This window comes from Leptosomus discolor, chromosome 5 (assembly GCF_034619465.1).
Source record: "Leptosomus discolor isolate bLepDis1 chromosome 5, bLepDis1.hap2, whole genome shotgun sequence".
In the NCBI taxonomy this organism is placed as follows: Eukaryota; Metazoa; Chordata; class Aves; order Leptosomiformes; family Leptosomidae; genus Leptosomus; species Leptosomus discolor.
Window position 1 is genome coordinate 72417552 of NC_141395.1, and position 17830 is coordinate 72435381.

Below are 17830 nucleotides of genomic sequence, written 5' to 3' on the forward strand. Positions count from 1 at the left end.
TATAGCAGGAGTGGTGATTGAGTTAACGGTGCAAAAAGGAGACAAACGTTCCTGCTGTAGACTGATGCGTTGAGGCTTTGACCTCTATTTGCAAACAGTGATAGCTACATATGATTCAACACAGTAAGTAAAAATTTTGATAGTTTTACAGGAGTGAATTGAGGTTGGTGTATGTCTAATTTCTGTTATGGCTTGCTGAATAGAGATGATGGAGCTTTGCGGACTTGTATGCATTGCTAGGGATGAAATTGTTAAAAGAATATCCTCACACTGAATATCCTTAGGTTTGAATTGTCCTTTCATACTTGAGGAATCTCTTTGCATCCACCAGAACAAACTCTTAAGGAACTTTGTTGCAAGAAAATGTGTGTCCTGGGATGTTCCTGCAGCTTGATGTGGTGGCAAAGGCAATTCTGAAACGGTGCTCTGGACACAAACTATATGGTTGTGATCCTCTTGTTTGAAATAGAGTCACTGCCTTTTTCTTTCTGTCTTTGTGTTGCCCCCTGTCCTCTGCAGAAAAAGAAAATAATAATAAAAATCACACCACATTTAGTGTTTACCCATTAGGCAGTGGAGAATGAGAAACCCCAAGCCAGCCTCAAGCACACCGACTTTGGAAAATAACAAGGTGAAGGTCTGTCTCCTTAGAGGGGTCTTTCTTTGGCTGATTAAATGCCATTTCTGCCCCACAATCTGATCTCTCTGCATCAAGCTGCACTGAACCATGTGGCCATGATGGGGCACTTCAGGCAAGTTAATTGAATCCAGTCCCAGCCCTACATAACTTCTAAGTAAATGCAACACTCACGTACTGTGCAGGTTGCATATCTGTTGGTTTGGTAGATCCCTTATACCTTTCTGCCTAATATTAATTTAACTCTGAATAACTCATTCAACTTAAGCAGTTAATAACTTGTTCGGCTTAAGCAGTTAATGTTGTTCAGCCTTCTGCTTCCTAAGAAGTGTGCACTTTCTTTTTACTTGTTTTTTCCTCGTCTTCTGTATCCATTTTGCTTTGCTATCCAAGATCCATTTTCATCCTGTAAGGGGAACTGCATTCCACAAGAATTATTTCAAATGTAGCTTCAACATTTCCCCTCAGAAGGAAAACATTTAGGACCAATAGTATTTTATTTAACATCTCTTTTGAAAGAAATATAATGAAAACGAAATGGATTTTTGGATTGCATCGTACCTCTCCCCAGCTGTATTTGAATAAGCAGATGGTGCTTTTAAATCATTTTCACTGGATATTGTTTTTCTGGTTTTGGCCCCCATGAACCTATTTCCTGTGAAAGGACTCATCTTGCAAATTAAAACTTCCCTGATTTCATTAGAAGTTGTGGGTATACAGGGAAGGGACTCACTGAGCTCATAGTCACCCTTAGAACTTTTTTCCAGTATCTGTTCAAAACCAATAAGTAACCAAGAAGGTTAAAAGGAAACATTACTCCTAACTGTCAAACATAACTAATCAACTAAATTTATTGCCAAATTGATGTATAGCATTCATTCTCCTTTTCTCTTTGGCGACCAGAATGAAGAAGAGAGCTGTGCAAAACATATCGTATGCAAGTAGACTGGTCTTGCTGGGATTTTTACTTTTCTGCATATCTAGCACCAGAAACAGGTAGATCTTAAGCAGCACAGAAGAGGTCAGAGAGCACTGTTAGAACATCATATCTTCTGGGCCACACTGATTAACACAGAACTTTGGAGAAGCTCATGGTGCTGGTACCAGTAATGGGCCAATTTTTTTTTTTAAGAGATACTGAATTTGCCCTTTTTGCAAGAACAGATATAAAACCTTTTTCATCGCTAAAGAAATGAGGAAATAAATTCTCTTACCGTCTTGTGTCCTGAAAAACAGATATAAAATTGTGCCCATAATAGACATCTTCTTAATGTTCCAATGACTCTTTCCCTCTTGTGTGTTTTCTGCATCTCCAGAATCTCTTCAGAGGTTCAGGTTAATGGGACATTGTTCTCAGTCATGAACATCCCTTGAGGCACTTTTCAGTGTTCATGGTTTCCACCTAGAAAGATAACAGCCATGTCAAAAGTTCAGCTGGCTGTTCATTTTATTTAAATGTGCTTCTTTTGCTATTGCTTGCAGATTAAAAATAGAGAAGTCTGCAAAGGAGATGTCTCGCCAAAACCTTACATTTTGGATAAAGATCTTTATTGCTTGGAAATGTCAAAATCTGGTAGGACACAGCAGCCTTGACACAAGTGTTATTTCTTAAAATATTGCTTTGAACTGTTATATAAAACCTATTTTAACTTGAACTGTATTGGCAGTGAATAATAGATGCCATAACAACTTTATATATAGCACTGTAAAATGTGCCATCAGAAATACATGAGCTGAACTGTAATGTGCATTGTCAGTGCTCAGTGCTGGCACAAACTCTGTCATAGCAAATATATATAATTTAGCATCCCGTGCCTTTCGTTGGCACCTGTGGTCATGTGAAAAATGGAGGGAGATAAAACTTTGAGAAGAAATGGATAACCATTGAATGGAGAGCTTCACAATTTCATCTGGTGACTGGAAATATCTATAAAAAGAGATGCTAAATGCAATATTGATTCAGAAAGCCTCCGGTCACCCTTCCCATGCAGACAGCTTCTCCACAGGTGATGAGAAAGGAAGATGCGACAAACCCCTCCCAGACCCCACCACCATTTCCTCAGAGTCACCTCTGATTCTTCCTACCTCCTCCACAACCATTTTGCCTTTCTTATAGCAGTCTCCCATCCTACTCATGCGCTTCCAGGGCTGGGAATTCTCCTACCACGGAGAGGGGAATAGCCAAGACAGAAGTATACCAGGGAAAGGGAAGATTTGGAGGGCAGGGCTTGCTCCTTGTATTGGCAATGATTGTCCCTGAAACAGCAAGGTTCCCTTCAGCTGTCCTAACTTCCCTACACCCCCTTTTCTCTCTGCCCTTGCAAGAAGAGCAGCAGCAGTGAGAGCTCAGTCTGTGGAGGAAGGCAGCTGCCCTTTTTGTCAGCTACCAAACCTGATACTACCAGGACCACAATACCTCTCAGCCCTGAAAACCAGCAGATAGCAGTCAGTGTATACAGGTAATTGCAGTAACCAAATCATTTAGCAGTCAGGAAGTCAGTCATTCAGATCAAATCACTACAAGGTAAGTCTAGCTGAAACACAGTTTAATGATGAATTGCTACTGGATGGGTAGACATTGCAAACTGGAGACCATCAGTTGCAGATGCCTGTGCAGCCATGGAGAGTCCCTCAGTGGAAGAGTGCTAGGAAAGCACTTGGAGAAATTAGTTCAAGTGTCAACTCTGCCATCAATACCTTGTGTACCCTTGACACTGATCATACTGATCTTAAATCGCTTACCTGTAAAATGAGGCTGAAAGCTTCATCCTACATCTCAGAGGGAACTGGAACAATAAGTTGTTTAGCATGTTCCTTGCTCATTTTGGTCAGAAGACACAGTAAAGAGCAAGAAGGATACCCCCTGCTCCGTGGGGTATTTCCACAGGTTTCCATTTCTTTTCGTATTTATGCAGAAGTCAGGCATTATCTTGGCTGGTGTGGGAAGGTGGACAGTTTTCTCCAGTAATATATGGTCATCAGAACATGAGAGCCAATGCTGCCTGATGATGCTTTGCTAACTTTTGACAAGTGAGTATGTAGTGAGAATACCTCCGTCCAGTTTTTGATCATCCATTGAGGATGTCCTGAAGGAATCAAAGCACATCAACAGAGCTTCATTTTAGTTGATGCTTGTCTTGGCGAAAGAGGAGAGTTGGATAGGATGTAGCAACAGGTGTGAGGGAAATGCTTTTATTTTTAGGAAAGGTTGATCCCCATGGGTCGCTTTTGGGAAATGTTGGTGTTCATTACCTATCTCTTTTGAAGATAAGTGATAGATGCCAGCCTCCACGCCTGTCAGTCAAGCATTTGTAAGCAGACAGAAAATGAAATAAAATAAAAATAAAACAGAAGAAGCCCCACAGAGCCAGTCAGAATGTGTTTGTTAGTTCAAACATGTTCCTTGTTCACTCATTAGTATGTATCATTTCTTGCTGAGGGGTATTTTCAGTAAAATCTCTCACTAGTGCTAGCAGTTTAGAAGGTTTAATGCAAGCTATTTTATATCTTTCATCACCTTCAATAGTGCAGGGTTTTGACTTATGAGGGCTCTGCCTGCCTCTTCACAGAGACTTTTCAACTCAGAGTAATGTATAAATAACACGATACCATGACAAGCACCGTAAGTGAAAGATCTGGTGCCACCCGAGTGTCAAACAGCAGTCTTTCCATGGCAGCATGGTGGAGCCTAATTATCATGAGCAGCAGAGCTGCCTGCAAGGTTGACATGGCCGTCCCTGGGACTCGGTATTGAGTTGTTCCCTGAAGAATCCACACGAGTATTTTGGCCAGTCTAATTTAAAATGACCCGAGCTGTAGGACTGCCACCATTTATTTCAGGAGACTATTTCACGGTCCAGCAGGTTTCCGTGTTGATGAAATGCTTCCGTCTGTTCTTGCTAAAGATCCCTTTCTCATTCTCAACTCTTTACACCTAGTGAAACTCTACTGGTCCCTGCAAATAATTATTCTTCCCCTTTGGCTTTTAAACTCCTCAAATGCTAGCAGTTATCCTCCTCTTCACTAGTCAGTCTGTCTCCCTTGCTTTTCAGTCACTCCAGTGCTCTATTCTCAATTATTTCCCATTTGTTACTTCCTTTCTCCTACAGCAGCAGACCATGTACAGGATCTTGGTGTGGTAACAAAACTGAACAGAAGAAATGTGTAAAAAGCCCCATGGATCCAATTCAGAGGTTACACGTGCCGATGGAAAATTTCTAGATAATTTCTACAGTAGTAAATTACACAGTATCAAGGACACTAGAATTGACTCATTACACTTTGAAACTGTTAGATCATATCCTGGCACAGTTTTGACCCAGATTAGCCAGCGCTTGCCCAAATACTGACACAGTTTGAGAGATAACATGTCCTCCACAAGCGGTTTCGATGCAGCTACCCTGTCCAGAGGGTAAGGGTACTTAATGATGTGGATGCAATGAAGTACATACTTGCAGTTTCAGTGCCTGAGAACAGGCACCTTCCATATCCTTGTACAGCTGCAGCCCTATTGATTTGATGATTTAATCACAAAAGTTTCCTTTATTCTTCACTGACATTTAGGGAAGAGGAGGAGTAAGGCGAATTAAGGGTAAATTCTGTGGGAAACTGTGCAAGCCTGAGGGCAAAATAAGGGATATGTAAAAATAACAGCTGGCCTCTTTGAAAATGTGGAGAAGCCTTAACAAGTATTGAGAACAAAAAGCAGTCTATCCCAGCAGACTCAGGCAGTGACCGTTTTCACTGCATATTGATTTACCCACGCCTCCCTCTCTGTCCCCTTGTGGCCTCCACATCTTACGCATTGCTTCAAACTGCAATTACTTGCCTTCACGTCAAAACCCTTCATAGGCAATCTCCAAATCCTTAACATGTTGCCTTCAAACGGCCAGTGTCATGGCAATCAGTACTGGAAAATTATATTAGCTGGAGTTGCGAAGGCTCTACCCTGGATGGGCCAGTGCTGTTTGGTGTTTTCAGTGCCATTTTGACTCACTCCCTGTTCCACTCCAGATGATGCTCTTTCAAGCATCGTTGTTAAACATGTGCTAGTTAACTTCCAGGCTTCTTTGTGGAGCATGTCTGTTTAAGGTGTATCTATTCAGGTGTTTTGGATTCTATGAGAAAGGCAGTCTTGGAATCATAGAATAGAATCAAAATCATTTAGGTAGGAAAAGACTCTTAAGATCATTGAGTCCAACCATTAACCTAACACTACCAAGTCCACCACTCAACTGTGTCCCTAAGTGTCTTTTAAATACCTCTAGGGATGGTGACTCAACCACTTCCCTGGGCAGCCTGTCCCAGTGCTTGACAACCCTTTTGGTGAAGAAATTTTTCCTAATGTCCAATCTAAACACAACTTGAGGCTGTTTCCTCTCATCCTATCACTTGTTACTTGGGAGAAGAGACTGACCTCCACCTCACTACAACTTCCCTTCAGGTAGTTGTAGAGAGCGATAAGGTCTCCCCTCAGCATCCTCTTCTCCAGACTAAACAACCTGAGTTCCCTCAGCTGCTCCTCATCAGACCTGTTCTCCAGGGCCTTCACCAGCTTCATTACCCTTCTCTGGACATGCTCCAGCACCTCAAAGTCTGTCTTGTAGTGAGGGGCGCAAAACTGCACACAGTATTTGAGGTGCAGCCTCACCAGTACTGAGTACATAGGGATAATCACTTCCCCACTCCTGCTGGCCACACTATCTCTGATACAGGCCAGGGTGCTATTGGCCCTCTTGGCCACCTGGGCACACTCCCTGGCTCATATTTTGGTGGGAATCGTGCAGTTGTACTGACATATTGTGTTTTAGTTCACTTCTCAGAGTACTCCAAGAGCTCCAAATTAAATTCACGTGGGATGAAACTCTATTAAAAGGTGTATTGAAAGCATCTACCTCATGGACTCTGACCAATAATAGACATTCAATCCACAGGAATAGGCTGGAGCTAGTGTGAAGTAAAACTTCATGGATCCTTTGGATATTGGGTCCCCACCAACAGCTGTTTTTCTCTGTACATCTGCACCTTTACTTGCCAGTGCAGCTACAGACTTAGTTCTTTCCAGAGCAACTGAGAGATAATCTGCTTCTCGGTCTTCTCCAGAAAGCCAGTGTCATTACATATTACCTTAAATTTGGCTTTTCCCATCCAAAACAGTTCCCAATGCTGCTTGAAAGTGCCATATACATTTTAATATGTCATAGAGCCCAGAACATTGTCATGCTAGAGGAGTTTCATCATTATGCTAGAAGAAAATTGCTCCAACAAGCTGTGACACAAGTCTCTCATGATACCTACCACCTTGCACAGAGAAAACAAGTATAAGATTGCATTTCAGGGCTAAAGGGGCATCACATGGGACCCAGAGGAGATCCAAGTGAAGTGGTCTGCAGTATAAGCATAGCTAGTCAGTTCTGCTAGCCTTGCACAGTATGGTGTTCAACTGATCCATACCAATGGGCTGAGGAGTCAGGGTCCTTTCCCTGCTGCAGCCTACGGGGTGTGACAACTCAGTAACAACCTGGAGAATGGTATAGATGGCAGTTACATGCTAAAATAGCAAGCACAAAAATCACATGCACCCATGGAGAGTCCTTGCTGTAATTCTTTCTCTTTCCGTTTCCTCTGTGCATTAAATGCTACTATTATATCGGTATACATTCTTCTGGCCCATAAACCCAATACATCCAGACACAGAGGCAAGAGCTGAAATACCACCAGGTAATACATTGTGAAAATTCTTTCATTATCTCCTTTCTGCTCAGACATCATTTTTGCTAGGACTACTTGTAAAAGTCCAAACTTTTTCTTATTGGCTGGCTAAAACTGTATTTCTTCCTCTCTTCACAGAAGTGATTTGAGTTTGTCTGTTTTTGCAATCAGTATTTCATCAGGGACATGTGTAAACCTAGGATCACACTCTGCAAGACAAAGAGCATTCAGAAATAATAATATTTATTTTTCACCCTAGACATTTCTTATGTCTCAGGTGTAAACCTTATGATGATACTGTGTGTAGTGAAGTGGAGAGGTTCCCACTGTGTGCTAGAGATAACTTTCCTTTTCTGACTTGGATTCCCAAGCCTTATCCAAAGTTTTCAGTGTCAGGCAGTCTTGCTCTAAACCCTTTTTTTCATGCACTCTTCCTTTCAGTGAGTTTGCATGCTAGTAATGAAAGCCTTGATTCAGCAGATCACTTACGTATATCTTAAGAGCTTTGCTGAATAGGGACGGACTTTAGCATCTACTAAAAGTGAAATATTACCTCTGCAGAAGGAGAAAATAGTGCTGACACACACATTATTTGCTAATAATATGAATTTTAGGCACACACATATGCATATATATATCTCCGCAGAAATTGAGCTGAGTTAAAGACTCGTATATTGACTGTCAATGTACATTGGTAAGGTAGAGAGCTGGAGAGAGATCACTAGTGCTTGTGATGAAATAGTGTTTAGCTTCTGCAAATCCTCTCGCTTAAGTGTTAATATTTCCTTTGTTAAAAGGATGTGTTACTTTCCTCCTCCACTTACTGCACTTTTGCCTGCTTTTTGTTGCCAGATGATGACTGTCTCAATAAAGGTAATATCTTGCTCCTATTTCTGTTAGCACAGACAGTACCAACACTATATGCCTCATCGATACAGCTATTTTTGTGGATGTGATTTGCTGCCCCAAAGGGGAATTACCACTCACCTATCACTTGGGTTAGAGCAGTTGACTCTCTAGTTCTCTGGTGCTAATTAATAACAATGTAGATCAATAGCCCATCAACAAGCCAACAGCCCCTAGCAATGCTCTCAGGAGCTGTTACTGCAGATTTGACTTCTTGCCTTCCTGAACTGAGTGCTGTGCTTTCTTTTTTATTTCTTTTTGGTAAGGAAATAAAAATTTTCCCTGATCTAGATGGAGAGAATAACAACAGGTGGGTCTTGTGTCACGAATAGATAAAAGATCATGTGGCAAAGCCTTGGAGCATCCCATTGAGACTCTTCTGTTTGGAGAAGGATTCAGCCCTCCCTGACCAGCTCAGGAGAGAGGAGGGTGAACAAAGTGTATTAGAAAGACCCTACAGAGATACTAAGGGGAGAGATCACTGAGAAGGTGATTGAAATCCCCATTTCCCAGCAAGACCAGTTCATGTTCCCTCCTGTGTACCAAAAGTTTCCTGGTTTTTCATAAATTAGCCTTGACGGTAATATTCTCCCATATCCTCACAGAAATTAGACTGAAAATCACAGACAATGTTAACAGTATTAACAATGGATGTCAAATTTTAGAGGCTGATGCCAAAGACAGTATTAGTTTATGCCCTCTGCACTGTGCAGGCTCATCTTCTTCAGATATTCTTTGCTCGTTTATAAAAGCGCCTTTTCACCATCCATCTACCCCGTGTGTCTCCTCTGGTTGGCATTTCCTTCCCTGTGTGGAAGCATCCTGTTTCCTTTGTATTGAGGCTATCAGACAGCACACTTGAGGCAGAAAGACTGTTAAGACTCACCTAGGTGTTATGAAGAAATGCAAATTTTAATTTAAATATTTTAATGTGGGTTTTTTTCAATGCAAATTTTTAACTAGACCCCTGAGCAACCTGGTCTGACCTCATAGTTGGTCTTGCTGTGAGAGAGAGGCTGGACTGGGGCTCTCCTGTGGCCCCTTCAAACCCGAATTATCCTGTGATCCTGCGATCCCATTATCTCTCCATCTCCTCTGACTGCACCACTGAGGGCTACCAAAAGTTCATCTTGCTTCAGTCTAAAGCTAAGACATCTCTATTTCCCTGCTTGTATGAGGTCCCAAGTCGTTCTCGTTCTTCCTATTCTTCTATTTATTGCCACAGCAGGCAGAGGTTCGTGTTTTTCTTCCCCTTTGACGCCACATTTGTCATTTCTTTGGGAGGATAGTTAGGATATTAGGATGTCAGGATCCTTTACTCCATCACGTCCACCACACGGTGGACGGATTGAAGTCAGCAAAGGCTGGTGTACGGGGCAGTGTCCATGCCTATGTCTGCACCTCCCTGGAAGAGCAGTCCTCTGAGGTGGTCCTGTGCCCAGTGGGTCCGTGTCCCATCAATGGGGTTACTCTGTGGACATCCCATGGACGATGTGTCCATATGCTCTGGCTGGTCCTGAGTCTGCACTGACGTGTTTGCTGTGAGCATAGATAACAATGCTGATCTTATGAGTAACCATTGGAGCTGCCCTTTGCTGGTCATACAAACAGAGCTGTCTGTTCTGTAGATCTCTAAAGTATGTCTGTGGAGAGAAAACGGCAGGTGCTTCATGGTGGCATTCTCTTGACCAGATGCAGATATCTTAAGAGTAGGAATTTCTGCATAAACTGTGATTACAGTCTGTTTATAGTCAAGGGAGAAGTAGGGATTAGGGGAGATTAGAAATAGGGTTAGATTAGGCAAATTGGGTTTTCCTAAAGTGATGTTTGTTGATTGTGGATCTCTGTGTGCTTTCAAAGGACACTGAAACACTGCCACATTGTCCTTCTTTCCTAAAGTGTTATGTGTATTCTTTCCAATTTTGCCCCTTTTGCCAACTTCTAGTTGTAATGGACTCTGTGCCTCTTGTGCAACTTTCTCCCCCGTGCTCCTGCAAGCATCTATGGTGAGTCCTTCACAGACCAGCATGCTCTATCTGTGTCCTCAGCCAACACAAAAATCACACTCCCATACATCAAGCTCGCCAGAATTCCTGTAGCCATTAGCAGCATGAGGGGAGAGATACATTAACCAAGACTCAGCAGACTGTTAGTATGGAGCTATCACTATTGAACTTGCTGGATTAGCCCAAATAGATGCATCCTTTCTGAGTACTTCTTTAAGCACTTTTTTCCCTGAGTGCTACTCCTTTTTGAGGAATACATCCCAACAGAGTATGGTGGAATCAGTGCTTTCCTACCATGTTTTTATTAATTCAAGTAGGGAAAAGAAGCAAAGAATAGCAAAGAAGTTGCCTGAGAAATCTGAGTAAATGGCGGCCCCACAAAAATATTTCTAGCCCTCAGGATGGTGTTGCTAGTCTCATAAAACTTGTACAAGCACATGGTTTAGCCTGAAATATTAAACCTCAAACACCAAAACTCAATAGCTTTTAAATATTCCTTCCCTTACTGAAAATGCGGTAAACATACAAGCACCTGGGTTGGTGCAATATTCTCCCCACTGTATTTCCAATACATATTGAAAGTTCATTATGAGCAAAGGAGGGGACTGGCTTGATGCAGAGTTTAAGCACTTATAACCAGGGTCATGCTTTCAGAAGAATTCAGATCTGTCTTCTCCAGCAGTAAGTGGAATGTAGATGTGGTAGAGTCGTCCATGTAGTTTAGTTGCTTTATTTAGGAAGGAAACTGGAAACTAATGCTTGAAAACATCCATTTGCTCATGTAGGCATCAAAACCCACATTTTTTTTAAAATGTGGCCTCTTGCTGATATAAAGAACAGCGTTGAATTATCTTCTAATTTAAGGGTGGGGGATGTCTGTTGAAGGATGGGAGATGGAAGGGCTTTGGGTCAAAGATCAAAACATATCCAGACAGTTTTTTGTAACGTTACTCTCAACATCTTCTCCTCAGCTGTCCAGAACTAAAAGGACTTTTCTGGATCACTGTAAGCACTCTTGTGAATGTCTGAGACTTCCTTCTTTCCAGGTACCTGTAGCAGGGAGTGCAGCTACAGCAATAAACATCTGCTTATCTTTAACTCTGCCTTTGGTGCTGGTGATTTTTGGAGCAAAAGTCCCCAAGTCCCATCTTTCCATGTCAGTTCTTGCCCACACAGCATGCGAGGGATCAAAACTGCTTACAGATTTCTTACCGTGCTCCTATCCCCATTTCACAGCTGGGGAAACTGAGATATTATGGATTGTTTCTCTGGCAGTGGAGCTCCATAGAAATGTAAATGCCTTATCTAAGACACGGGAAAGAGTCAGTATCAGTGCCAGGATTAAAATGCTGCTTGTTCTGTACTTCCACACCAAATTCCCTTCAGAGTGTGCTGCAATAAGAGATCCAAATACAAGATCTGACGTATTTGGCTTTTAATTTTTCTCCCCTTATTCGAATTGCTGGGCAGATGGAACGTGCTTCTGTTCACAAACCACACTGTCATCTATCCAGCTTGGATGAAGCTCAAAGAAGATGCTAATCATCATTTGTAACTGAAGGCAGATCTCCCCTAGAGGGGGAGCTTGCTGTTCCCTGAAGTTTCACCCATGATACCATGACTTTATCAAGAGAAGCTAAATAGCAGCCCATGTCTCCAAGAACGCATAGCAGATTGCACTGTCAAAGAGAGAGATAACTTCTTGCCCTCTGAAAAATCTTGAGATATGAAGATGAGGCTGTACGAGAGAGGGCAGGGAGGAAAAGAGCTGCTTGGATACTTGTATACATAAAACACACCTCTGGGGGGCAACTTAGAGGAGTGTCGACTATGTCAGACAACATGCTGTTAAACTCCTGAAAGATGAGTAATCTCTTGAGTGTCTTGGGACTGATAGACAGATGTCCATGGGGGATTCCGGTACAGTGCTCGGAGCTAAGTGCTGGAAACTTCGATATGCTGATTTTATGAATGACAGTTTGCTGCTGGCTGCATTCACAAAAGGGGTCTGTGTTCAAACCCTTGTACCTACAGGGGCATTTTGCTCCTGTCAAGCTTCTTGGTGGGCACCTTTCTCCCCTGAAAATGATGGAAGCCCAGATAGCTGGCAATGATGAGGAGGAACAACTTTAAATCTCATGCAGCGCTGAGAGCCTTTGCGCTCTTTTTAAGAAGATGACTGTTATTTTCTCATGTAAGAAAAAAACTCATCCTAATGTGCAAGACGAGTTTTTGAGGAAAGCAGTTACTGTCTCTTTGCCTGGCTGGTTTTAGGGATTGGCCATAAATTCAGAGGTTTTGAGGAATTATGAATCTCTTCAGCTTCTCTGTCCTCTGTGCTGACCAGGTTTCTGGTGAATCAAAGTACCTTTGGAAAGCTTCAATTTCTCAGGCATGAAATTAATTTGGTGTCTCAGTCTCAGCCAAGAAATTGACTGTACTTGATCACTGCAGAAGAAGGGGGGTGCACAAAGTAACCCATAGCTCTCACCATTGCCCAAAACATACACAACTGCTCCTGGAGAGCCTCTGTCCCTGTGGTTTTCAGGGATTTGGGTCTTTCTTGACAAAACTCAGATGAGATTTTAGTATTTTGGTATTTTTTGCAGGGGGTGGGGGCAGTGGGGAGTGATATTGAAGGAAGCGTGGGAGGCTGGTAAGGAGGCAAAGTGAAGGACATCTAGATCTGCAATGATTCAGCAGAATGTCATACTTAGACTCATATCGACAGTCCCTATAAACATACTGCCATGCAGATTTCAGCTCTTCAGTCTGATTTGATTACCAGGTGCTGCCAGGAGCCGGGGCCCAAAAGTCACCCTGTTAGCATCAGTCCCTGTATTTGGCTTTGTCCTTTAAAATAGCCCTAAAGGTGGAGCATTTCAGTTGTCACAGGACACATTTCTGTCCTTCCTCTTTGTTCCTTGTTAACGGCAGCCGAACAATAAAAGGAGGGGGAAAATTTAGCGCAAAGCCCATGACTTCTCTGCCTCTCTGCCTTCAGCTCATGCTTATAAATATGAGTCTCAGTGTTGCGATACAAGGACTTTTGGGATTAGGTTCTCCCACCCTGAGTGTACCTGGAGGAAATAAAAGGAAATCCTGCACCTTTGCACGTTGGTGCTGATTGTTTAAGAGGGACTCATCTACTGGGGTCTGACACAGATAAGCCATGTTCCTTCAGTTGTTTCCTCTGTTGTACTTTCTAATTTGTATTGCTGTGAAGGGTTGAGGAAGATGACTTCAGGTGTTGCCATTAGAAAGTCAAATTGCAAAAATAAAGCATTAAAACTAAATGCCACAGCAGAATTGCTGAGCCAGGGAATAAAGAGCTTTAAATGCAAACGGGGAACTAGCCGTGCATTTCTCTACCAGTCACCTGTCTCCCTGTCTAAGGATTAAGGACTCTGCATCTTTTAGTCTTGAGTCTTCCTGTTTAACTCCAAGGGTTGCTGAATGTCACAACTTTTTACAACTCACCTATTAAGATTTAGAGGAACTTCCTTCCTTTTATTTGGACTACACTAGAAAGGTTCTTACTTCTTCAGAGATGTCACCTCATAGGAAAGAGACTCAAGAAGAGTCTCTCATAAATCAGTGGGGTTTAGATATAGGTAGTCTTCCCCCAAACACATTTTAGGAATTTGGTGAGTGAGCTAATTTGCTTATAGGATAGATCCCCAGCTATTGAAAATGGGTATAGATCAACTGGCTTCAATGCTGATTTCTACGAGCTGAAAATGAGCTGGTGTGTCACGTTTTACCTGACTTTCAAACACCTCCAAAGAAAAGCGTGAACAGCATTTCTTTCATGCACAGCTTTCCTCTCCCCTGGGTGTTTTTGCATAAGCACAAGGTATTTTACAACCACGCTCAAATAGATCCTGCCACCCTAGATCCTCTTTCAACATTTTTCTCTCCTTGTACCTCCCTCAAGGTACCATGTTATCCCCCTGTATCTCAGGGTGCAGTGGTCCTTCCCTGTTGTCCCAGCCCCATGTCTGTGACACTGGTACTTTATCCTTGACCTTTGCTGGGAGAGAAAGCAGTCAGATGGAACATCTTTCTGTTTCCTTCCTGCTGTGTGCTACTTGGGCTGGGAAGACCTCATGGGATCGTGGTCCTTGCTGCAGGCAGAGGGCAGGCCAGAAGGATTTGGGGGCCAAAAGCTGTGCAACACAGAGGAGGTCTGGACCAGGCTGAGGGACAAGATGGATACCTCCAGTATCACAGTAGTATCATCACTTGCTATTTGGGGACAGTGCCATACCATGCTTTTTGACAGTTCTGATGTCCCCAGGGCACCAGTGCATCCCCACGAGATGCATGCAGTTGTTATACCACAGTGAACAGTCTTGGCTTCAAATCTATCTCTGTCTGAGCCTTCTTTTCTTTTCCTCATCCCTCCATTGCCCCTAAAACAGTGGTGTGAATTAATTTTGCATCACTCTGTGTGGGAGTGGTGAGGTTTGGGTTAAACACTATTATATTAATATTTCTTGCTAATATTTTTCTCCCAGTGCCTGTGGAGTTAGATCATCTATTGTTGTGTGCCATCAAAAAGACTGCCACAATAGCTTCAGAAGAGCTGTGAGAAGCCAGTGCTTTGTTTCAGAGGTGGGTTTTCTCTGTGGGCGTCAGGACGGCACCATGGAGTGGCAGGTTGAGCTGAGGGGGTGGCTGAGCAGATGGCTTTGTAGTGCAGGCTCTCTGATGCTTGGTGACCTTCAAACAAGGTGAGGCAGGACCCCGTCCTCTGAAACCCGGGGGCAGGAGTGCCACTGAAGTGCCACCTGCCTCTGCCACATTGTTCCCATCTACAACAAAGGCGCTGGCACTCGCTGACCGTATTGCATTAGCACAGAGATAAATTAGTCCTTTCCTTCTAAGCGAGGCTGGAGCTGGTAAGTGGTGCCAGACTGGCAACCTTGTGTTATTTATTGCCTGGTTCATTGTGCTTCCTAATATCTTGTTTGCTATTTTGGAAGGCATCAATGCATTAAGCAGCGGTTTTCCTCGGGCTGCTCAAGTCTGTCTGTCGGACTCATGTGCCAAATGTAGAGTCATGTGAGCTGTAAAGCCATTTTAATTTTCCCCTCTTACACTTACATTCATCAGTGTTGAACATCATTCACTGTCATATTATTGAAAGTGCTAGGGTCTTTCCGATGTTTTTAACAGCCCTTTCCAGTCTTGGCAAGCCTGACTACAGAGGTACACTCTGTTTCTGCCCTGCCCATTGCCCTCAGTGGTTTACATCTACATTTTTTCTGTACCAGGCCTATGCTGTTTGTTACTCCATCTTTTCTAGACAGTTGTCCTCTTGCTGCCCTACACACTGGGCATTGCATTCTGGGTGAAATCTGGCTCTAACATCCATCTGTCCTGCCCCACAAGGTCCATGCTGAGCTGCCCAAATTTGGTCTTGTCAGACCTGGCTACCTGTTAGGGTATTTTGAGACCTGGTTATGATTATTCAGGTCCTCCCTGGAGGAGGTTTGGAGACACCCTGCTTCACACTAGACAGCCAGTTACTGACTCAGCTCTGTGTTTCATTTTTCTTGGCAGGCTTTTCACATCCTCCAGTCTCAAGGCTTGCCCACAGATTTTGGCAGAGGTTTCAGGGTAGTCAGTGGCTCGACCTATAACCCATGTAGTGCCATATGTGCTTGGATAGCTATGCCTGCTCTACCTATGTACCCTCTAGATTGTCCTGGGTTTGTTGATAGCTCTATATCAGATTTCTGCCCCAAGGGGGCTGACCAAAGCTTACAGTCTTCTTCAGCTGAATAGAGCTTTCATGTTAACATGGAATTTGCAGGATTATCATGATGACAGAATGAGATTTTTTGGTCGTTTTTCAGTATTTCTTCCCCACCACCACCCACTGATTCCCCTTCCTGGAGCACTAATAAATATATTTAACAACATGGCATCCAGCAAAATACCTGGAGGCAAATAAATGACTGTTAACCTTTCATCCTGATGAAAACTGACCTACTTTTAGTTTTGGGTTGGTTTTTCAGTTGGTTTATTTTTTTTTTTTTTTTTTAGTCCTTCTTTCTCCTGACCTGCTTTTGCACTTGACCTTGTTTTGTACCTCACTCCATGGTAGTTACCTTCTATAGCCACCTCAGGAGTGACATCACAGCCCTTTACAATCCAAAAAAGAATTATAACAACTGGTTTACAGTTTCTTTCTCATTTCCACTGAGCTACTGACTTGTTCAAAGAATTGCAAGGGATAAGTGAGCTGTGATTTTCCTTACAAGGACCATGCTCTCACAGCCTTGCATGTGTTTTGTTGTTTTGTTCTGTTTTAGCCATTTTACCGTGATGTGTAAGGTTTTATTACTCTATTTATCATTCAAACAGCCGAGACTTTTTGTAAAGCTCAGTTATTTGTAACATGCAAGCTGCATCAGGGGTTGTTCTTAATTGAAGATCAGATGTTCCTGTTAGCAAGTCAGCTGTTGGACACTGTCATCCGTAGGACTTCTTGTCACCTGGAGCAAGGTACCTCTTCCCTAGCTGTAGGTTTCTAGGATGCAGATGTCCCCATCTGACTTTAAGGCCTCAAAATAATTTATGAAAAGACACTTTTAGAACACAGTTTATCAAATGTGACATCTGTTCTGACCCGTGATCAGCCTGTTTCACTTCATTTACTAGAAGTGCTGTTTATCTCACAAGCTCAGACATACATCCCTAATCACTGATACCTATGGCTTTCTTCTTGACCAGCCTGTTTGGACAAAACATTATTTTTGTGGATTTTTTTTCTTTTTCTTTGAATGGCAGTGCTGTATCCCTGCTTCTGTCATCCCCATCTCTTAGATCACCTTCTCACTTTGGGTCTCAGTTAAGAAGCTTTTGTCACTTGAAGCTTTTGTAATTTGGTCTTGAATCTTTAGGTATTTCTTTTTCAGAGACCAAACCTTTTCATTTTCTGCTTTCTCTTAAAAGTGTGGCACAGTACTTTAATATCAGCATTGGTTGATTTAGCCCATCAGTTTCATGATGGGTCTTCTGTAGTAGAGAGAAGAGGCATAGTATTCTCTTTGTAATCATGGACTGAGGACTGCATGAGTAAATGTGTTTATAAGCCATCAGTCTGGATAATGAAATTAAAGAGAAACAGTGTCCTGATTTTGATGCTTACTTTTAATTGAACAAATGAAAAGCTTTCCATTTAGGCATGCCAGGGTTATCTAAGTAATATTCTGGCAAGTTGCCTTTCCACCAAAGTGACAATGTGTTCCAGCAATAAATGGCAAAAAAATCAATTCTATTGAAAAAAACAATAATTGAATCTAACATTAATTGCGGAACAGAAGAAGAAATTTATTTTTACAATTTAGGAAAACTAAGTGAAAATGTGAGTAACAGAATGGTTGGCCCACCTCAGGATGAAATTCATAACTTGTTCTTTGTAGGATGATGCAACACATCCTTTGATACGACTTTGCAAACTAGCAACAGTATCTCGAATCAGGCTGAGATTTCTAGAGCTGACAAAACACACTCCACAGAACTGTGGCTTCGATGTCTAAAAGACTTGCAACCTAAA

General features: G+C 42.5%; 1 protein-coding gene across 1 annotated transcript in view; it reads left to right on the top strand.

Annotated features, from left to right (window-relative positions):
• The window catches only part of TSNARE1 (t-SNARE domain containing 1), a 197085-nt gene that overhangs the window by 146700 nt on the left and 32555 nt on the right, over nucleotides 1–17830 (top strand). The gene's annotated exons all lie outside the window — the stretch shown is intronic.